This window comes from Thunnus albacares, chromosome 13, assembly GCF_914725855.1.
Source record: "Thunnus albacares chromosome 13, fThuAlb1.1, whole genome shotgun sequence".
Classification (NCBI taxonomy): domain Eukaryota; kingdom Metazoa; phylum Chordata; class Actinopteri; order Scombriformes; family Scombridae; genus Thunnus; species Thunnus albacares.
Genome location: NC_058118.1, coordinates 31,824,605 through 31,848,292, shown reverse-complemented (window position 1 = coordinate 31,848,292; position 23,688 = coordinate 31,824,605). Strand labels below are relative to the sequence as shown.

The 23,688-nt window shown below is 39.6% G+C and overlaps 1 long non-coding RNA gene across 1 annotated transcript; it reads right to left on the bottom strand.

Moving 5' to 3' along the window:
• Positions 1-1,318: 1,318 nt before the first annotated feature.
• Positions 1,319-15,097, bottom strand: LOC122995157. The gene is made up of 3 exons (XR_006406739.1): positions 15,011-15,097; positions 12,822-12,824; positions 1,319-1,330 (listed from the first exon to the last, which is right to left on the bottom strand). It is a non-coding gene; the product is annotated as an uncharacterized LOC122995157 (long non-coding RNA).
• Between the last annotated feature and the right edge of the window lie 8,591 nt (positions 15,098-23,688).

Here is a 23,688-nt window from a genome sequence, read left to right as displayed (position 1 = left end):
AATTCCCATAAACACACTGCTAAACCTTGTGGAAAGCCTTCTCAGAAGAGTTGAAGCTGTTATAGCTGCAAAGGGTGGACCAATGTCATATTGAACCCTATGGATTAAGAATGGGATGTCACTTAAGTTCATATGCGAGTGATGGTTGAGTGATGAAGCAGTTATAGTTTAAAAATGAATAGCATATGAGAAAAAACAATACAGCCTCTGAGCTCCCGAGTCCCAACTGACAGAAAAAAATGTGCTGCAGGAACAAAACCTACTTCCACCTGAAATACATTAGTTTGAAAATCCTGCTGATTGTCACGAAATAAATGGAAAAAGTGTGTCAATGTACACGAATAGATAGATTGAATTACATGACTGTTGCACAAATTGCCATGAGAGTGAGTTGGTCTGTATCTGAGAGTGTGAACCTGTCTGTCCATACCTGAGAGTGTCCAGTCTCCAGTGTGGATCCTCCAGTCCAGCAGAGAGCAGCTTCTCTCCTGAGTCTCCTGGATGATTGTAGCTCAGGTCTAGCTCTCTCAGATGGGAGGGGTTGGAGCTCAGAGCTGAGGCCAGAGAATCACAGCCTTCCTCTGTGATCAGACATCCTGACAGCCTGCAGACACACAAAACAACACACGTGTCACATGATCTGAGGTCACTGCAGCACTGGAAAGTAGTGTGTTTATTACTTTCATTATCAATGTGTTTCTCTAATCTTTAAAGTTAAACTTAATACTTTCAGTCACAACTCTAAATTCAAATGGCAAACCACAGTAAGGTTTGTATTGTGAGGCAGTTCCAGCTTCCTGTAACCTTAGTAAACATGATGTTAGCGACTGCTACCTCTTCACTGCTAAAAATAGGTCTAAATAAAAGAATAGTAAAAGAAGAAGCAGCCAGTGAGCTGATGAGATGAAGAGCTGCAGGTGACAGCTCTGACTAAAGTTTGTAAGAAGATCAAACCTCCCACACGTCACAGAGGTAAATGACTCCGTCTCAGATGCTCACAGTTGAATACAGAACAGAATCCAAACTAATGTGGCATATAAGGACTGAAGGTTGTGGAAATAAACTTAAAAACAAGCAAACATTTCTGACTCCTTCACTCTCAGTCACTGACTCTACTTCACACAGTTTCAGTAATCATGAGTTTTAAGGTTGTTTGAAACAAAAGAAGAATTAAATGGTGGTTAACCACATAACAGCTGGGGTGCACTGTCATATCACCATTGTGACTAAAAATCACTATCATCCCAGCACAGATACTGCTCTGAAATTAAAAGAAACTATAACTGTTACCAAAACACTGATCACTGAATTACTGTCTGTATGTGTTTTACTTTGGGCCAATTACACAGTTCTTCATTCAGTTTTTGAATCTAAAACTCCTCTTTGGTATTTCAGGTTCCAACAGCGGAGACAGAACAAAACAAATGGAAATATATTAGTAGAAAGTTATTCACAGGGTCTAAACACACAACTGGTCTGAAAATAATTTGAGTAGAGAAAATGTCCAGGTGTTTATCAACTCATATAAATCACAGTTTAAATGGTGATCAGTTGTGCAGGTTGATGAATCCTGACCTGAGAGTTTCCAGTGCACAGTGTGGACTCTCCAGTCCAGCAGACAGCTGCTTCACTCCTGAACTTTGCAGGTTGTTGTTACTCAGTTCTAGCACTTTCAGACGGGAGGACTGGGAGCTGAGAACTGAGGACAGAGCTGCACAGCTTCTCTCTGAGAGGTTACAACCACTTAGTCTGGAGAACAAATATAGAAAAATACTTAAAAACGTATTCTCTCCCATCTTGAATATCTTTTCAATAAATCAATAAATCAATCAATAAATAACTATCTGTGCACTTACAGAGCTTTGTTGGAGGCTTTGACCACTGGCAGCAGCCTCAGAAGAGCCTCCTCTGAAGCAGAGTATTTCTTCAGGTCAAACACGTCCAGATCTTTTTCTGATGAAAGTAAGGTGAAGACCAGAGCTGACCACTGAGCAGGAGACAGTTTATCTGTGGAGAGACTTCCTGAACTCAGGGACTGTTGGATCACCTCCACTAAAGAATGATCATTAAGTTCATTCAGACAGTGGAACAGATTGATGCTTCTCTCTGCAGACAGATCCTCACTGATCTTCTTCTTGATGTACTTGACTGTTTCCTTATGGGTCATTGAGCTACTTCCTGTCTGTGTCAGCAGACCACTGAGGAGAGTCTGATTGGTCTGCAGTGAAAGACCCAGGAGGAAGCGGAGGAACAAGTCCAGGTGTCCATTTGGACTCTTTAAGGCCTCATCCACAGCACTCTGGTAGAAACATGTTGGTTCAGGTTTTTGTTTAAAGACTTTAGGCCACCAGGATGTTGTTTGTTGTTCTGCCAGCAGATTGACTCCAGACTTGATACATGTCAGATGGACATAAAAAGCAGCCAGAAACTCCTGAACGCTCAGATGGACGAAGCAGAACACCTTGTCCTGGTACAGCCCTCTTTCCTCTTTAAAGACCTGTGTGAACACTCCTGAGCACACTGAGGCTGCTCTGATATCGATGCCACACTCTCTCAGGTCTGATTCATAGAAGATCAGGTTGCCTTTCTGCAGCTGCTGAAAAGCCAGTTTCCCCAGAGACTCAATCATCTTCCTGCTCTTTTTATTCCAGTGTGGATCTGTCTCAGCTCCTCCATCATACTTGACATTCTTCAGCTTGGACTGAACCACCAGGAAATGGATGTACATCTCAGTCAGGGTCTTGGGCACCTCTCCTCTCTCTCTGCTTTTCAACAGATCCTCCAGAACTGTAGCAGTGATCCAGCAGAAGACTGGGATGTGGCACATGATGTGGAGGCTTCGTGATGTCTTGATGTGAGAGATGATTGTGCTGGCCTGCTTCTCATCTTTGAATCTCTTCTTGAAGTACTCCTCCTTCTGTGGATCAGTGAACCCTCTGACCTCTGTCACCATGCCGACACACTCAGGAGGGATCTGATTGGCTGCTGCAGGTCGTGTGGTTATCCAGAGGCGAGCAGAGGGAAGCAGTTTCCCCCTGATGAGGTTTGTCAGCAGCACATCCACTGAGGTGGACTCTATAACATCAGTCAGGATCTTAGTGTTGTGGAAGTCCAGAGGAAGTCGACACTCATCCAGACCGTCAAAGATGAACACAACCTGGAACTCTTCAAACCTGCAGATTCCTGCTTTTTTGGTTTCAGTAAAGAAGTGATGGACAAGTTCCACCAAGCTGTACTTTTCCTCTTTCAGCACATTTAGCTCTCTGAAAGTGAATGGAAATATGAACTGTATGTCCTTGTTGGCTTTGTCTTCAGCCCAGTCCAGAGTGAACTTCTGTGTTAAGACTGTTTTCCCAATGCCAGCCACTCCCTTTGTTATCACTGTTCTGATTGGTTCATCTCTTCCAGGTGAGGCTTTAAAGATGTCTTCTTGTCTGATTGTTGTTTCTGGTCTGTCTGGTTTCCTGGATGCTGTTTCAATCTGTCTGACTTCATGTTCATTATTGACCTCTGCAGTCCCTCCCTCTGTGATGTAGAGCTCTGTGTAGATCTGATTCAGAAGGGTTGAGTTTCCGGCTTTAGCGATCCCCTCAAACACACACTGGAACCTCTTCTTCAGGTTAGACTTGAGTTTACGTTGACACCTGCCAGCACGATTCCCTGAATGAACACACAGGAAATAGGATCAATGAATGAAGTATGAAGCAAATATTTAAACATTTCATTCCCTCAAAGAATGAGTGAATAAAACATATTTTCTTCCATCTGTTGAGACATCAGTAAATGTCTCATTTATCCATCATGTTAAATCTTTATAGAAATCCTCTTACTGCTCTGCAGACGGTCAGCCAGCTCCTCCTGCTTCATTCTCCTCAGGAAGTGCAGTGTGATCTTCAGAAATGCCTCTCTGCTCCTCTTCTGCTCTTCCTCCTCACCACCCAACACCTCCTCATCCTCCCTCTGACTCCCGAAGCATTCTGGGTAATCTGGACTCAGAACCTTCTGCATCTTCTTCAGCTCATTCTTCACAAAGGTGATGATGTTCTCCTCCAGCAGCTGGAACAGAATACTATATGAATCACACAATCAAACTAACATCATCAAGCAAACATCAGATCCATGTTGGACAGACTGACAATCCACTGGTCTACAAAGTGCAGCATGGAGATGATTGTGAACACAATAGATGTAAAAGTAGTTGTTGTACATGTACAGACCATAAATATGGAGTCCAGGTGTGTTTGATGCTGCTGGGCAGACTGACCACTGGGAACCTCTGAGCTCTCCTGGTCCACTCTGTGGAGGAATCATGAAGAATGAGCTCACATTATGTCTGTCCACACAGAGACAAACACAAGCTAAAGGTCCATCAAGTGATATTTGGATGTGAACAGAGAATCAGATGACTCCCTGTAGTGGTAAAGCTTTACTAGTCCTGCTGATCCCACTGAGAATCAACAGCTCAGTCTGTTTGTAGCTTTCAGCTCAGTGTTTTGCTTCATCAGTCAGTTTGGTTTAGTCCCAACAGCTCTGAACAACCCTCCATACAGCTCTCCCTCCCTCTGTACACTGCTGAAGTGCCCTGGCGCAAGGCAGCTACAACCTCCAGCTGCTCCAGTGGAGCTGCTCAGCGTCTGCTTGTATCAGACTGGTTGATCTGGGCAGCTCCCAGTATGAAAATTACATTTAGGTGAGAAAGTGAGAAAGTCGGCAGGTGTCATGTCTGAGGTTTTTGAACGTCTTGTGTTTGAACACGTTGAGGAGTATTTAGTCAGATACAATATGATGTATGAGCTTCAGTCTGGCTTTACAGCAGCAGACTCTACTGACACCTGTCTTATTCATTTGTTTGATTTTATTAGACAAAACCTTGATGGAGGAAATTATGCTGACTTGCAGAAAGCTTTTGACACAGTGAATCATTCTGTACTGTTGTCAAAGTTACAGTGCATGGTGTTTGGACATACTGCTGTAAAATGGTTTATTTCTTACATTACAGGAAGAACTCAAGTCTGTGATGTTGAAGTGGTTCTATCAGAACCTCAGGATATTACATGTGTGGTGCTGCACGGTTCTATTTTAGGGCCTCTTTTATTTCTTATGTATATAAATGATACAACAGCTGCTGTGACATGCAAGCTGCTGCTGTATGCTGATGATTCTGCATTACTGCTATCGGGGAATGATGTCAGTGAAATGCACAACTCTTAGTAATGAATCAGAAAGTGTGAGAGAGTGGCTCATAGATAACAAGCTTTCAATACATTTGGATAAAACCCAGTCAATCCTGTTTGGAACAAAGACGTCAAGAACAAATACACTGAAAATCTTTTGTAATGGAACTGAAATTTTTATTTTTATTTTGTCTCATATTTAGGAATAATATTGGACCAGTCACTGTCCTGTGAATCAGTTGTTGATAAAATATTATCTAAGAGTGGCAGCAAACTTCAGTTCCTGTTTCACAGACTAAGACTCTTTTGGACTTTTCTGTTGAGAAACTTCTCATGTCCTCATTGGTACAGCGTCAGTTTGATTCTGTCTGTTCCGATTGGTTCAGTGGTTTGACATCTAAATTTAGGAACAAACTGCAGGTGATGCCAAATAATATTATTCAGTATTTATTAAATGTATCCTCTTTAACTCATGTTGGTGATGAATTCAGAAGTGTAGGACTGCTGCCAGTACAGCTCAGAGTAGAACAACAGAGGCTGCATCATATGTTCAACATTATCAGTGGGTTTGCTCCTCAATACTTCACAGATAACAATGGAACATACTCAGCATGGCTATAACACCAGGGCCAGTGTGTGTTCATATAAAGTCCCTCCAGTGAATAATGAAGCCAGAAGTTCCTTTTTTTAAGCTGCTGCCATGTTGTGGAACAGCCTCCTGTTACACATCCAGCTGTTAAAAATGAGAGGAGCTTATAGAAGTCAGGTCAGGACTTATTTATGGAACATGGTCACAGGTTTATAATGAAATCTGCAATTCCATTTTTACTTCAGCCATCAAATTGTCTTTGTTGTACTTTTTGTTTTGATGTGGGCGTTTATTATTTTATTTAATTTGTGGTGATTTAGTTTCATGTTGTATGTCTTGTGTTTTGTCTTTTAACATCTTGGGTCCATGTTGGAAATAAGTGTTTTCACTTTAACATGTTTTTTATGTCTGTAATGTATAAATAAATCATATCATGTCACTTTACATATGAACAAGCGAGTGCAACACCATGAATGTCTTCCAGGAGAGACTGTCTGAACATGTGATCTGTTATCTCCATATTTAAATGATTATCACGTCTCTTCCCTCTCCATGACGGCCGGCTTTTCACTGGTGTGGTTGGACAACACGTCGTGCAAACCAGTTCTTTTCTAGCATAACCCGACGTTTACTGTCAGTTACAGCTTACATCTGATCAGCAGATGGATGTCCTTTAAAATGAATGAAATCCTCCTTCGACCAGTCGCTCTTAAAGGACAGACAGCTGGGTTCAGGTCCAGGAGAGTCTGGTCTCTGCTGCTGGATCCTGAAACAACAACAGCTCTGATAAATGTGCATGTTGGATAGAAATGAAAAGTCTGTTCAGTCTTTGCAGCTTTACATTCTGACCTTCCATCAGCAGGTTGTCCAGGTTTAAAATTTACAGGTTTCCCAATGGACCAGTCACTCTTCATGGACACACAGCTGGATCCAGGTCCAGGTCCAGGTCCAGGCCCAGGCCCAGGTCCAGGCCCAGGTCCAGCAGAGTCTGGTCTGTGCTGCTTCTTTGTTCTTCAACACAACACACACAGAGCTTTGAGTGTGAATAATGATGGTGGAGTGATGTGAGTGGAGAACAGTGATGGACAGTTAGAGATCCTCATCTCACCTCTGAGCTTTGGTCTGGCTGTCATGTTCCCCACACAGAGAGCTTTTAGAGGGAGGGACTCCCTCCTCTCTGTCCTCACACTGATCCATAGCAGAGAAACACCTTCACACAAACACAACAACAAGCTCATTCACTACAACAAGCTGCACATCACACCAGCACTGCAGTTACAACGGCGTCATTCTTGATTCAACCACCAGATGGCAGCAAAGTAAGACATTATTCTTCATTTCCACTGAGGTTTAATGTTTAATGTTTTACTTTCAGAAGCTTCCAGTTCTCTGTTGGCTTTTCATTTACCACTATAGAGCACATTTAATGGAGATGAGCTGCTGGTGGAGTCAGCTGTGTGGCAGAAGAAATAAAAATACTCACCAGGTGAATTCAGATCCACATCCAGCCACAGAGTCTTTGTAGCTTCACCTGCAGAGGAAACACACAGAGAGAAACTGCTGCTGATTCTCCTTCATCAGTCCTTCATCATCAGTCTGAGGACTCTGGTTTTCTATGGAGTCATTTGTACTTCTTGCTGTTTTAATTAGAGATTGTACTGAATGACACTTTATTGATTAATAACAGTTAAGCAGCATATCACACTCAGAGGCCTGACATGTATTTCAACTGATGATTTAGTGAATATACATAAAGATACTGATGCAACAATTTTCACAAATATCAGTGGAGACAAAACTTGTGAAGTTTGTCAGACACTAAACGTGTTCTTTCTCTTTTATCCCCGAGGAGATTAGAAGGAGCCACAAGATCACATGAATGTTTGTATTTCAGAGCATCAATGCATCATATTTATATTTACATTCATCTTTATTTATGGTTCTGTTATAGTTGCTACAGCTGTGTTATATTCTATTTGATCTTGTGGGAATGTTGTCTGTCAATCAGTGTTAGATTATAAGGATCAAAGCACAGACGTTTCCATGATTTATGGTTGAATTAATGGAGCATCATCATCATCATCATCATCATCATGTACAGTAAATATTAAAACAGGAAGAATAAGAGAGAACAATCTGTCTGACTCAACACTAAATGCAGTTCTGTACAGCAGAACAAAGATCTTCCTGTGATGAGGCATCACATTGTAGATTAAACTCCGTCATTATTCCACAAACAGAGTTTACTGTGTTTTGATGACAGTGATTCACTTTGTAGTTTATATAATGTGACACTGATTTTATATTGATATAGTATAAAGATACTGAATGAAGGTTTGGCAGCAACATGAACTTTAGTTTCTATTGCTGCAGCTCTTAGCTTGGTTAAAATACTGAATATCATCAATGAAAAGATGTTTTCAACAGTTTGTCTGTGATATAGTTTAGAAAGATTCCAGAGAATATTATTTAATGACTTTTATTAGCTGTTAATCACTAACCATACCACCTGTGAAACAAAGTCTCCCTCACTACCAGCATGATACTGGTTATTAAAACATGCACCAGTTTAAAGGTGACTGAATGGGGCGACCCTTCATACTGACACTAAACTTCTCTGACAATGAATAAAATGTTTTACACAAACAAACTCAAGACTGTTTGAAACCGTTTGAGTTCATTTGATGTCAAACTGTCAGAACATAATCACATGACTGTGTTTAAGTGCAGTTAGTGACGTGTTGAAAGCTGATAAAATGTGTATCTGTCAGGTTGGTGAGCTGTTGTTGACTTGCTAGCTAGTGACAGTGTTCCTAATATAACTGCAGCACATTTTACTGTTTGATGAACAATAAATTCACTGCAGAACATCTATTAAAACATGGTTTACTTTTACTGCTCAACATTAAACACAACTAAACAGCATATTATTAATAATCTATTTCATTCATTTATGAAAAGCAGCAGCATCATACATTGAGCCTTTAACACTCAGTGTCAGCTGTGTATTTATTTGAGTCTCATTTATTATTATTGATGCTCATATTACATGTTATATGCAGGTAATTTTTCAGAGTAACAACAGACAGTGAAAGGTTGACTGTTGGAATTAGTGTTAAAATAGTGCAGACGTGGAACAATGTGTGGCACAGGGGTAACGTTCATTAAGACCTGCATTATTGTCTCTGATGCTGTGAAATACACGCAGGGCAACAGGGCAGTGCGTAATGTTTGTGCAGCGACTGAGTGAAGCTTCATCAGAGCGAGCAGGAAGTTGTCAGTGTGTCAGTAAATGTACAGAACAGACTACAGTGAGTCAGTTAATAAATGCTGCAGCTTGTCAAGACCAAGAAAAGTCACGTCTGTTATTTCCCCAACTGCTGGAAAAGTGAAGGGGGTTAGCTCCACAGTTAGCAACAATGGGTTAGCCTAACCTGAAGACACTGAACATAGAAACAGAGAACAGAGAAATGTTCTTCACCCCGCCAGACCAAACCAGTCAACCCAGGGGAAACACTTCCACCAGTATTCAACAAAGCAACATAAATCTCTACTGGTGTCACATCTGGACTCATCCTGAGCACGGCCGCTTTGCTCCCAATGATTTCACTGTATAAACTCTGAATCTGTGTGTAACAGGTCACCTGTTTTCTGTACAGAAAAGCCTTTAAGTTAATAATTCTATCGTGAGATCTCAACGTCTCATCAGAAGATTTAAATAGTTGATGAAGTTACCGCTGTCTCCCAGTCTGGAGACACTGGTATGGATGCTGCTGCTGTGTGACAGCCACAGCTGTTCATTAAAGTCAGAGGAAAGGAGCTACATTACACATCTATCAGCGTCACACAGAGTCTGAAAGCTCCGGCCAGATTTAACCCCTTCCTCCACCACTGCCACACACTCTCTGTATATAGTATATTAAGATATTTTTACCTGTTTTTACTTCTATGTTTGTACTTTTTATGGACTGTAACTCTATTTTTACTCAGCATGTGACCCACATGTTCTCTGTGTTTCTTCTTCTTGTAAATAAATCAAGTTATTTGAACTTGAAGCTGTTACTAATACAGACAGAGTAGGTTGTTGGACAAATGATGTAAGTTATTGATCTGTGAACACTGACTCAGTACTGTCAGCTGTTATTGGGCACTTTGAACTAGTGATGAGCAAAAATGAACAAACGAATCTTTTTAGTGTCAAACGTAGCGAGTGCTCATGAATCCCGGACTTTTCCCACTCATACCGCCCACACCCATCACTGTTATCGTAGGGTCCTGCTCACACTGCCTGCCTGCTACGGTGGTGCAGTCGCTCTAAACATGAATGAGCACCGATGAATGAGCGGGAATCACCGTCTCCAACGGGGACGTCAGTGAGTGACTCGAGTCCAGACAGCCTGGCAGCTACTCACTGAACGAGACTGAACCACCTGCTGCTCTCTCTGCTACCCGCCCCTCAAAAACACCGACTGATCGTTGGTCAGTGACACATCACATTTCTGTCACATCGTATTGAGCTTATATAGCCTACCTACATACAAGTGGGATGCTGAATCAATGCATTTAAATTAATATTTTATCTTTATTAATGTAAACTTATACATGATGACTGGTTATGCAATGAAGAGAAAATTTGTGGGGCAGGCAGCACGAGCTGTCGAATGACTGCGGTCAAGTCAGCCGCCACGTAATTTCCTACTGCGCGCACACTTCTGTTATTGCGGTAATGAGTTTTTTCTGTTTGGAAGACAAGGATGGTCCGTCGACTAAATGTGGTTTAACATCGCTTTCATTTCCTGTACATTCGACCGATAATATTACAGTTTGATTGAAACAGTGAACTGAAAAAATGCACTATTTATTTCACTTGTTCACCAAAGAGGTTATGACTCGGGAGAATTCACTGTGGAATTAGAATCTACAGTCTTGACTTCATTTATACAGATTAACAATTTCTCATATTCAGCATATTATGAAAAGGAAACTGTCTGTTTCCAATCAATGATTCCACTTCTCTACATCCTACAGGACCCCAGCTAGCTGCACAACAACTTCCAGAGCATTTCACTGGTGAATTTCACAATAAAGGACCACTGAAAATATACAACAAAATATATTCAAAAAATGATTGAAAAAAAGGAAATGGCACAAGAGATGAAAAAGCTGGCTCTTCAAATACTGAAGGCATCAGGTACATTATATTATGCATATAATGCATATGCATAATATGTAGATTTTATAGCACCTTTTGCAGTACATGTTTTAAATGTGGTATTTTCCTTTCCAGTGTTTGAAGCAGAAAATAACTGCCTGAATGTGCCAGAATTTTTTGAATTATTAAATTATACACCAAAATATGTGTATAATGTTTTCAATGAGCTTTTATTGTGAAATTCACCAGTGAAATGTTCTGGAAGTTGTTGTGCAGCTAGCTGGGGTCCTGTAGGATGTAGAGAAGTGGAATCATTGATTGGAAACAGACAGTTTCTTTTTCATAATATGCTGAATATGAGAAATTGTTAATCTGTATAAGTGAAGTCAAGACTCTGTAGATTCTAATTCCACAGTGAATTCTCCCGAGTCATAACCTCCTTGGTGAACAAGTGAAATAAATAGTGCATTTTTTCAATTCACTGTTTCAATCAAACTGTAATATTATTGGTCGAATGTAAAGTAAATGCAAATCATGTTTAGTTGACGGATCACTCGTGTCCTCCCAGCAGAAAAGCCTCATTACCGTAATAACGGAAGCGTACGCGCAGTAGGAAAGTACGTGGCGGCTAGTTTGACTGTAATCCCCGGAGTGGCGGATGACTTGACTGCAGTTGTCGAATGTGTCTGTACTATAACGGAGTGTCACAGAGAAACTGACGGCACATTTTGCAAAAAGTATCAAAACTCCAAAGGTTCGATATATTTACATGTATCAACTGGAAGGAACCGATACTGTGAAAAGAATCGGTCCGCCCATCACTACTTTGAACAGTGAACCTAAAATGGAGGAAAACTTCCAGCATGTTGATTTGTGTTGACTGTTAGTAGAGTTCTGAACTACAGATTTCTGCTGTTTCTACTGGAACTAAACTAACAAGATGAACAAAGAGTCATTCAAGAGTCAAACAGTGAAAACTGTCACAATATAAACACAATAAAGTCACAATAAATACCTTTAGAAGAAGAAAAGAAGCTGCAACACGTGGAGCACAGAAAGAGAAACTAAACTTCAACAGGAAATAACAAAGAGAGAAAGAGAGAGAGAGAGACATAGAGAGAGAGACATAGAGAGAGATTTGATTTTTAAACTCAACATTTATTAACCACTATGTACACTGTAAAAAAACGTAATACACTACATTAACACATACATAATATAATTACATATCAGGTATCAAAGTTACATCAGCACATGTCCAAAACTCAACTGTCCATCTATTACAGAGCAGAGCACCCCCCCATAACCCCAAATCAGCTGGAAAGTCTCCAGGTCATGAGCAGCTCTGTAAAAACTAAACTCTACCAGCAGTCTGGACTTCACCATTCTGACAAAAACAGGAACCACATCAACATTCAGCTCTTCCTCCACCTTCCTCCTGCGGCTCACATACACCGCCATCTTTGCCTGTCCCAAAACAAAGTTCAATATCTGACACTTGTTCTTCTGTTGGCGAGTGTATTTAAAACCACAAATAAAAACCCGCTTCATAAAAATTTCTCCATATCTGCTAAAAATGGTTTCCAACAACACAAACAGAGCCGTCAGACGAGAGCACTCTGAGAAACAGTGAAACACCGTCTCTCTTTGGCTGCAGAAGGGGCATTTCTCCTCCACAGCAGCATTAATAACAGAGATAAAGGAGTTCACTGCTACAATGCCATGTAGGATCCTCCACTGCAGGTCTGCATGTTTCTTTGTTAAAGGAGGTTTATACAAAGACCTCCATGCTGGTTTGACGTCAGGGTCTAAGTCCAGATAAGTCCTCCACGGGGTGTCACTGCGTCCATTCAGTTCACATCTATGTTCTTCAGCTCCATCAGCTTAAAGAACGCAGCTCTTTTACTATCTTCCCTGGCTCCATTCAAGTTTAAAGTGCCTATTTGAATTCACACATGGAGAAACAATTGTTATTACTGATATTATTGTGTCATGCATTTATAAATGTCAAACCCACTTGTGCTTCAAATTTACTATCAACAAAACCAGCAGACGCTGCATCTCATCTGATTGATGATATTAAACTAACAAACCATCCTGGCTTTTTTACAGCTTTACAAACTAAACTTTCCAACTTAAAGACACTAAAATGAAACTAACGTCCATCTTTTCTTCATCAGGGCTCAGAAATATTCCTGAATTTCAATCATACATTTCACTCAATAAATTCTCTTAACAGGAACGATACAAAAGAAATGTGATTGATTGTCAACGTCTCCCAGTTCACACAGCTCACATAACCTGGATGTTTGAACAGGAGGGGACCTGTTGGTACCATGTGGTTCAATATAAGGTTCACTACCACAGGACTGATTCATTTCAATACAAGTCTGTCATTTTGGTTTTAACAGAATATCTTTTGACCGTTTTTCTTTAAAGTTAGTGAGTAGCTGCATCCTAGTTGCATTAATGTTGCAGCTTAGATTATTTCTATAGATATATTCCTCCATGATGCTACTGAGCTCTTTCTTTAGTGATCTAGTCTTCAGCTATACTTCCTCTAGCTAACTCTTTCTCACGCAGCCGAGTTAAATACTGATATAAACTCTGACTAACCGTCTCCACCGACTGAAGATCACTAAACTTCCAGATCATTTCTCCTGGATTACTTCTAGCTGAAGCTCTTTCTACCTCACCTTCCCATCTACATATATACAGAATGTATGAATGTGTGTGTGATCACAACTTCCTTAATGCATTTCAAATGTTTTACTTATATTTGTGAATCACTTTGTAACTGTGGAAAAGTGTAATAAAAGTGTATTATTATTTATTTAAAGTCAGGATCACTGTGGAAATAAGTTGATAATAATAATTAGTTGAACTTGTTATAAAAACGTGTTAAATAACTGTGATGAATCATGTTATAACTAAATATCTGACAGAGAAGTGAATGTATTTAATGTGATGTATCTTCTGATTAAATGCAGGTTTTCAGGCTGATGAAGCTGCAGTTCTGCTGCCACCTGCAGGTCAGACGAGTGGCTGCAGACGGTTCCTCAGGACCAGCTGGTGTTTGATCAATAATCAATAAACTGTCACAGTCATCAATAATAATAAACTACAGTCACCAGACTCTGTTATATTTGTGTTTGTAATAAGTTTCTCTCCTCTATATATGAAAATGAGCTCGACTAAATATCGGAAACATCTTTCAAAGTAATTAAGTCCAAAACAACAACCACAGAACCAATGAACCTCAACAAAACTTAACACTTATTGCATCACTGTTGTATTTCATTGTATTATTCAGGTGTTTCTATTTTTCTGGTCACTTAGTGTGTCAACAGGCTGAATTTTGACTAATGAAGCTTTTCCAGAGTTTCCTCTGATGTTTCTGTTGTCTAAACAGCATCTTGTTAGCAAAGCTAATTAGAGTCAAAGAGGATTAACAAGGTTTCAAACCTTCCACCAGTATTCAACAAAGCAACATAATAAATCACTACTAGCACCATCTCTACTGGTGTCACATCATTTTAACCCCCGCTGACACAAACATGATGAAACCTGTTGCTTACGTTACCTTTAGATGCTGAAAATCATTTTCATCAAGCTGATGAGTGAAGGTGAAATTAATCAGCAGCTTCAACCAGGAAACCAAACGTAGGAAGAACAAACATGTAACTCACAGCAGGAAGATTTCAAATGTCAGTTGCTTCACAAACAGTCTCAACTCTGAATTCATCTTTAACCAGAAGTGACTTTAAAGAAATATGATCCCAGCACAGCGCTGACCTTTGGAATAAAGAACCTGGAACAGCTAAAGTCAAATATTGACATACAGTATAAATCCTCATCAGATAGTGGAAATTTTCCTCATTGGAAAGAGGCACAGAGACATAAAGAAAGCATTAAACATTGTCACTAGTTGAAGCAGTTGTAGACGCTGTACAATCCATCACACCATCAGTAACAATTATACAAATGTTCAAACACAAACAAAAATACAATCATCTTGTATTTTTGGAGAGAAAGCATGTTGTTCAGCCGGCCCTTTCCCTAAAGATTGTTAACCTAAACTAGACAGCTTTATACCTCTCCAGAAGCAAAGCTAAAAACAGTCTGGTCCCTAAATGGACACTTCCATAAACTGTTACACCTTCTGACAAACAAGTTTAGTGTCACAGGCTGCGACAAACATGGGAGACCAGACGAGTTTTACCAGTTAGGCCGAGTACAGAGCTGCTTGAAAGTTTGTGAACGCTTTAGAATTTTCTGTATTTCTGCATAAATATGACCTAAAACATGATCAGATATTTACACAAGTCCTAAAACTAGATAAAGTGAACCCAATTAAACAAATAGGACAGAAAAAACAACATTTTTTTCATCTTTTTCATTTATTTATTGAGGAAAATTATCCAATCTAACATATGTGTGGGAGGCAAAAGTATGTGAACCCTTGCTTTCAGTAATTGGTGTGACCCCCTTTTGCAGCAATAACTTCAACCAAACGTTTCCAGTAACTGTTTATCAGCTCTGCACATCAGCTTGGAGGAATTTTAGCTCGTTCCTCCTCACAGAACAGTCTCAACTCAGGGATGTTGGTGGGCTTCTCACCATGAACTGCCTGCTTCAGGTCCTTCCACAGCATTTCTTTAGGATTAAGGTCAGGACTTTGACTCAGCTGTTCCAAAACATTATCTTTCTTCTGCTTTAACTATTCTTTGGTAGAACGACTGGTGTGTTTAGGGTTGTTGTCTTACTGCATGACTCACTTTCTGTTGAGCTTCAGTTCACAGACGAATATCTTGACATTTTCCTGCAGAATTTGCTGGTACGACTCTGAACTCAGAGCTCCATCAATGATTGCAAGCTGTCCTGGTTCAGAGGCAGCAAAGCAGCCCAAACCATGATACCACCACCATGTTTCACAGATGGGTTCAGGTTCTTATGCTGGAATGCAGTGTTTGCTCATCGCCAAACATAACGCTTCTCATTCAAGTTTGATTTTGGTCTCATCCATCCACAGAACATTGTTCCAATCACCTTCTGGCTCCACGTGGTCTTGAGTGAACCGCAGACGGCAGCAATGTTCTGTTTGGAGAGTAGTGGGTTTCTCCTTGCAACTCCATGAACACCATTGATGTTCAATGTTCTCCTGATGGTGGACTCATTAACATCGACTGTAGCCACTGCAAGAGAGACCTTTAGTTTCCTAGATGTTACCCTGGGGTCCCTTATGGCCTTCTGGACTATTACACACCTGCTCTTGGTGTGATCTTTGTTGTTTGACCACTCCTGGGGAGGGTAACAGTGGTGTTGGATGTCTTCAATTTATACATGATCTGCCTGACAGTCGACTGGTGGAGTCCAAACTCTTTAGAAATGGTTTTGTAACCCTTTCCAGCCTGGTGAGCATCAACAACTCTTCTTCTAAGGTCCTCAGAAATCTCCTTTGTTTGAGCCATGACACACTTCCACAAACCTGTGTTGTGAAGCTCAGAGTTTGACAGTGAAGACCCAGATTTCTCTTCTTTAAATAAGGCAGGGCCTTCCAGACTCACACTGGATTGTCATCCCATTGATTGAAACACCTGACTCTAATTTCCCCTTCAAATGAAATGATAATCCTTGAGGTTCACATACTTTTGCTACACAAAAATATGTGACATTGAAAGAAAAAGATGAAAACATTTTTTTTCTCATGTGTTTAATTGGGTTCACTTTATCTAGTTTTAGGACTTGTGTAAATATCTGATCACGTTTTAGGTCATATTTATGCAGAAATACAGAAAATTCTAAAGCGTTCACAAACTTTCAGGCAGCTCTGTATATTTATTCACAAAAATAACAAATGAAAACGGAAAAATGTGGAAGTCAGTAATCAGTAGTGTAGGCATGTATGGATGTGTGTGTGTGTGTGTGTGTGTGTGTGTGTGTGTGTGTGTGTCAGCAACAAAAGACAAACAGCCGTGCCGCGCCGCGCTGGGAGAGGAAGTGGCGAGGAGAAGAGAGCAGGAAGCTCCGTGGAAGGCCATGCTTTAAACACCAGACCACACCGGGCCCAGGTGTGGCTCATGAAGTCAATGACGATCCTCCGCCCTGAAACAAACAAACAAACCAAAACACAGGAGCAGCGAGTGGAGCGGAGGGGTCGTCACAATAGTCATACGATCTAACAGACCTCACGGTCGATCAATACCTTCAAACATGGACATCCTTCAACTTTAGCTTGTCTAGGTACCTCATGATCCACACAGTCTCTAAAACAGTCGGGTTAAGACAAACATATCTCTAGCTAACCTCAGAGGTCAGCAAGCAGCCCTCAGATAGAAACAAGTTCAAAAGTTCAACCAGACTAGTGTAACAGGGTCAACTGTGCAGCATATGTATTAGAATTACACAAAATCTGTAAATAGTTCAATCCTGACGTGCTATTCCTCCAGGGTCAACAGGTGGAACATTTAAGACTCAGTTCATTGTACCCCTACGTTCACTGTTGTGGGTGCCCCCCCCGCCCCTCTATAAATGATGTCCCCCGCCTTTACCTCTCCCCTTTTGTTGTTGTACTTCATGGGAGAGGTAAGCGACGTCGTGCACTTCCTTTGAATTACGAGTGTAAGTTTGTTTATTAGCTTGGACTTCTTGTGCAGTATGCTAACACATTTCTGTGTTATTTAATTTGTGCAGGAGCCTGAGTTAGCATCACAATTGACCGGAGGATTTCTTTCATTTACTTCTGTCGTCAGTGGGCGGAATAAACAGTCGCCTCCAAAGACACCCTGGTCTGAGCCTCTTCCTTATAACACAACGCTAGAAACCACCGGTTACACTAGGACAGGGTTGCCAACTTTGGGTCCCTGCTGGAGGGAGATTTTGATGCCACGGGCTTAATCAGGACTATGTGCACACACTTAATCACGTGCACGTATTTGGACTCAGTTGAGCATCAGGGTGTAAAACAGTATGCAGTTTACACGTGGTGGGAGCGGGAGGTCTCAGATTTAAGGATACAGCCTGACTACACCACAGTAGTAGACAAACACTAATCCAATAAAGGGCACACAGGTTCATTCACTAATGAAAGTCAAAGATGTGTTGTTCCCGATATCAAAACTACAACGTTTATTTGAATGTTCACAAGTTAAAAGGCAATAACAATGGTTTACACACACACACAGTCACTCAGCCAAATATGTACATCAGTGTTCTTCACTATTTTTTTCATGGCAGGACACTTAGATGAAGTAAATCTGCCAACTAATTTGTCATATCACGACATACAATATGTAACACAGCCAATACAATCTGAATTATAGGCTTACCTTAAAGCTAGGGTATCTAATGTATTTTAGAAGCATTTTTGTTATAGTTGTTGAAATTCTCTGTACATCCCGACAGCCATCAATAAATCAAATGAAAATCCAGTATGTGTGACGGTTGCAGGCCTGTAATAATCCCGTCCAATCATTTCATTCAGCCTGAATGAAAAGTCATTTTATAGCAGGTTTCAATCTTGTTCTTTGACTTCTGTTAGTGGGATGTCTCTACATTCCAATAACAGATTGTGCCTTTAAAATATTTACCAGAACAGTAATTCATCTAGATACAGCTGTAATTTCCTCACCAGTTTTCCTGCTTTGAATGTGTTGGTGTCTATCAGATGACGCCTGCGTGGCCTCTGTGTTTCTCTTTCATCCTTAAACTTTTTCTTTCAATCTTTTTGAAAGTTCTTTACTTTCTGCTTGTTTTCCTTTCAAAATTATTACATCCTGCAACTCTTCCTCACTTCTGTCTCCTCTCTCCTGATTCCTTCACTCACTCTGAAAATATAAAAAGCCTTCCTTTCAAAATCTGAGTGAGCATGAAGCAGAACTTTAACTTGTATGATGTTAATTACAGACATTGTGGACAAGACACACAGCGGGGATGCATCATCAGCCCATCTATCTAAACTATCAAGCTAACGTTACATTAACATTGACGTTACTGTAAAGTAACAGTCAGGCTAAAGCAGCAACAGATAGATAAACTGGACGCTTAAATCACTGATGTCAATTTAAAAGAACTTTAGCTCCACTTTTTGCTGAAGAGTTTTTCTAGCTTCTTACTTTGTGCTGCTTTTTCTGACATTATTATTTGATGCTGCGCGTCAGTTAATGTCATATATGATCCTCTGAACTCTGATTCATTCGTCTGCCTGCTGGCTTCAGCACGGAGGGTTTGTTTGATTAAAAGACCCGCGCAGCAGGAGCGGGCGGTGGATTGTTGGTCACCCCTCGTTAACAGTAACAGCTGTCTCCGTGTCTCATACAAGGATACAAAGTTCAAACGGAAAACAAAACGAGCGCTCCCAGAAGATACAACAGAAGCTGCGGTAGAAAGCCGCTCTGAGCCTTTAACAGCTTTCTGTGTAAACGCTGTTTCAGAGTTTAGGAGGTGGTTAAACGGCGTTTATGTGCGTTTAGTCTCCGTTACAGCCCTGTGTATAACTGTACAAAAATAATCCGCGTAGTTTAAGCATCACTCTTTAGCAAAAAGACTGTGACTGTTCATCTCTGTTGCTGTGGCGATGTTTTGGTGTGAGAATAGTTTGGGCAGCGTGAAGCGTGAGAGTTGGCAACCCTGAACTAGGAGCAGGATCTCTTCACCAACATGTATGCCCAAAATGACAACGACATGACATCACATCCAGTTGATAACAAACACTGACCCCTTAGTTTAAAAACATGTGTCACACATCTACAATAGATTTATATTCACTTTTCTTTCTCAATAGATTTAGTCTTTATTGTCTTTTTGTTTTCACAGCCTGGAGGAGACAAAGTTTGATTTTTTCTGAAATGTTGTCATATACAGTTTATACTGTATTTATACTTTATATATATTATATTATATATATTATATATAAATCACTTTAAACTACAGAGACCTGAAACCTGAAAAACAGTCAAAACTTCTTAGTAGAGTAAAAAGAAATATAAAGTTTTATACTTTTCAATTAAAACTTCATTTGGTTTACTCTTCTAATTATTCCATATTTCACAAACATTTAATCATTTATAACAAATGAAATAAAGCATCTGAAGTTATTTGATCTTGAATTATCTTTATGTAAATATTATTATCTTTATTTATATTTATTTAAAAATGAATTGAAGGTTAAAAGAAAAAGTATACAGATTGATATTTTGACATTTTTGAACTAACTGTGTGTTTTATTGATGTAATCGGTTCATTTTTTACTCCTGATAACATTTTGTTGTTGTTTGGAGGCTCCGAACACTCAGACAGTTTGTTATCGACGCCACAGAGAAGAACTTTTACTTATTGTCTCTAAATTAAACCTCAAATCCAAACCTGAACCTGGACTTTTTAAAACTGTGTTTCTGTTTTAATGTCTTCAGAAAACACGTTTCAGCCGTCAGCATCATTTCACTGGTTTCATTTACATTTTACAGCTGATTTTAAAATTGTATTACTTACCTTTAAAGCAGGACTTGGACTGAGGATGTGCTGATATCACACTATGACTATCACAGGTCAAAATATCATGATTAACAGTATTATCATGATAATCATTCAAGTCCCTGAAATCCTGCTATTAGTGCTAAAACACAGATAAATGACACAAAGATCAGCTTGTGTTTTATTGACTGAATATTATTCTGTGTGTTGCAGCTTTGAAAACAGTTGATTAAATACAGTTTAAACAGTAAAGAAAAGCAGCTTGTTGACTGGAAATCACTTTAAATGCAGCTCAGAGTTTCTTATAGAAACACATTCATAGTCTGAAATTCATGAATTTTTCCTGATGAAATGGATGGATTTGAAGGTCGGAGCTTATTTAACTCATTCAAATACTGGAGTGTTGAACTTTGTATGAAGTGTTAACAGTTCAATTCATTTATAAAAGGCACATCAGTAACAAACAGCAGCAGAGAACATTCAGACCTGTAAGCTGCTGCTCTTCAGTGTGTTGGCAGCTCAGGTTAATATAGAAAGTCCTGAGCAGAGATGTTGGATCTGGACTGATCTGACCTGCTTCTCTGGTTATTCTGCCTGTGAGCAGCAGAAAGCTGCTTCGTCGTGTCTGAACAGAATCAAACTGCTGATGAAGACAGAACAGCTGCTCTGTGTTCAAAGTGTCTCTGAAAACAACAATAATCACAGTCAGAAACAATGTTTCACCACAGTTTATTGTAAAAAGGTTTCCCGCCACATCTCTAACTGGGACTGACTGACTCCAGAATATATAACAGACCTCTAACAGCCTGTGAGCCTGAACGTGGTCTCAGACCATCAAACCAGTTTCTGCTCGCTGATCCCAGTTCAGTTCTGTGACCAGAGAAGATCAGACTGTCGACATCTGTTGATTATTATTATTATTATTATTATTATTATTATTATTATTATTATTATTATTATTATTGTTATTGTTATTTGAGCTGTGGTGTTTAAATCACCAGACTGTGATTCAGGTTTCTGCTGCTAGATGGAGACAAACAGACAGAAGCTGCTTTAAGTTGCAGCTTCATTTAATTCTCGTTATATTTACACCAGTAATGACTCGACACTCTTAACATGTCAAGTGAACGAACACTGAAATCAAACTGAATAATCTCATTAAATTCCTCACAACCCAAAAACCATTCAGACACTTCATACAGAAAAACTGCTGAATTATCAGACTGATACTTAACTGTTCGTATTTTCAACATGTTTCACTTTTACAAGATGACGAGCAGCTGATCTCAGGTAAACCTTCCAGAGCTGCTAATGTTAGCCTCAACTCTGATATATCACATCTCATCAGGACCGACTCCCACACAGCCCATGTTCCAGTCCTGAAGGCTTTTTCTAACGTGACCTGTGACCTCACAACCCTCCAGACTCTAAATGTACAATGACTGGAGATCACTTTATTAGGAACACCTGTGCAGTCTGATGCGATCCAACACAACAGCTCTGCCATCGATTCTACATTTACAAAGCTTCTACATTCTCAGTTGTTGTTGACGTTGTCAGAAAGGTGATAATTGTATTTTATATTTATTATTGAGGTGGTAGTGGGGCTGCTGTACTGGACTGTGTTATATTGAAAAGTGTTCCTAATATTTTGCCCTCCTGATGCTTGTTAATGGGCTGGAATAAAACCACACAATGGAAAACATGATGGAAATATGACATTTGTCTCCTCTCTCAGTAGAGTCCCACTAGATACTAGTTTTCTTTCTCTGCCCACAGAATCTGTTCTGAACATCAGCAGACTGTTAAACTCCTGCAGCTGTAAAACTTTCTGACTGAAGTTTCATTTACAATCAAAGCTAAAAGCTCAACTTGTTCAACAGACAGGAAAACTTCTGCACACGCTCAGTTTGGGGAAACCTTCCTGAAAATGGCCTCGAGTACAGAAAGAAGAAGCAGCAAACACCTGCTGCCTGGTTTGAAATATGAAAATAAATAATAAATGAAGTTATTTTATCTTGATTTATCTTATTTATTTAAAAACCAACTGAAGGTTAAAAGAAAAAGACTTTTTTACAACAATAAAGTGCAGAGAAAACAGTTTTCTTTGTTTTGGATGATTTCTCATCTAATTTAAAGTCATTTATAAATGCTGTAACCTTCAACACTCTCACCTGTATATAGAAACATTTGTTGGAGCAAAGTTATGTTTGTGATATGATTTATTTATTTATGGATTACAGACACAAAACAGAAATCCAAGTGATAACATGTTACAGTGAAAACACGTATTTCCAACATGGTCCCAAGATGTTAAAAGACAAAGAAACATAAAGAAACACATTCAACATAAAAACTAATCAATACAATCCTGAAATACAAAAACACACCAGCACAGTTTAAGAAATGAAGAATAATAATAGTTAACACTTCTTTTTTTATTAGAACTAGTGCAGAGCCCGTTCAAAACATGTCTGTTCAGAACGGACAGATTGATTATTATTTCTCAACAACCACATATATATGTATCAACTGACAAACGTATCAATTAAAACCATAAAGATTGAACAAATGAACTGGTTTAAATCCAGTAAGAAACTTCACCAGTGAGACTAAACTGAGGTTGAACCATAGAAGCAGTTTTGTTGGTGTCTGCTGGAAGGATTTGTGGCAGCACTTTACCTTCCAGCTGGGTAATAACAAGGTAATAGTGGGTAATATTTGATAATAACCAGCTAGTAATAATGCTAATTAACATGTAAAAGCTTGGTATTAACAATGGCTATAACTAGCTAATATTAGATAATAAGGGGCCAAAAATAAAGAGATAATAATGTGAAACACATCTAAAGATGCAAAATGCAAAACTACCAGTTTCTACTTCATTTGACGGTGATGTTTGGTGATTGTGATGAGATGAAACCAACACCAAGAGACATATTGATTACCTGGAAACACACCTGGTAGTTTCTGTGTAACAGCCATGAATCAGCTGCTAAATGCTTCCTTTCATGTTACCTAAGATAAAAAATGATGTATTTTCTTTAACTTCAAAATACCATAATAATAAAAAACATGTTTTTAAAAGGCTTGTTTGAAGCTGAAGTTTGATGAGTGAAATATGTCCATAGGCAGCATATATTTCTGGAACTTTTCATCAACAGTAGCACATGTTGTGTTGAGTTAACAGTGGAAGGGTTAGGCCTACCAGGTGTGTTTCCAGGTGATCACTGTGCCTCTTGGTTTGGGTTGTTGCTGTTGGTTTAATCTAATATCACCGTGAAATGAAGTAGAAATATGCA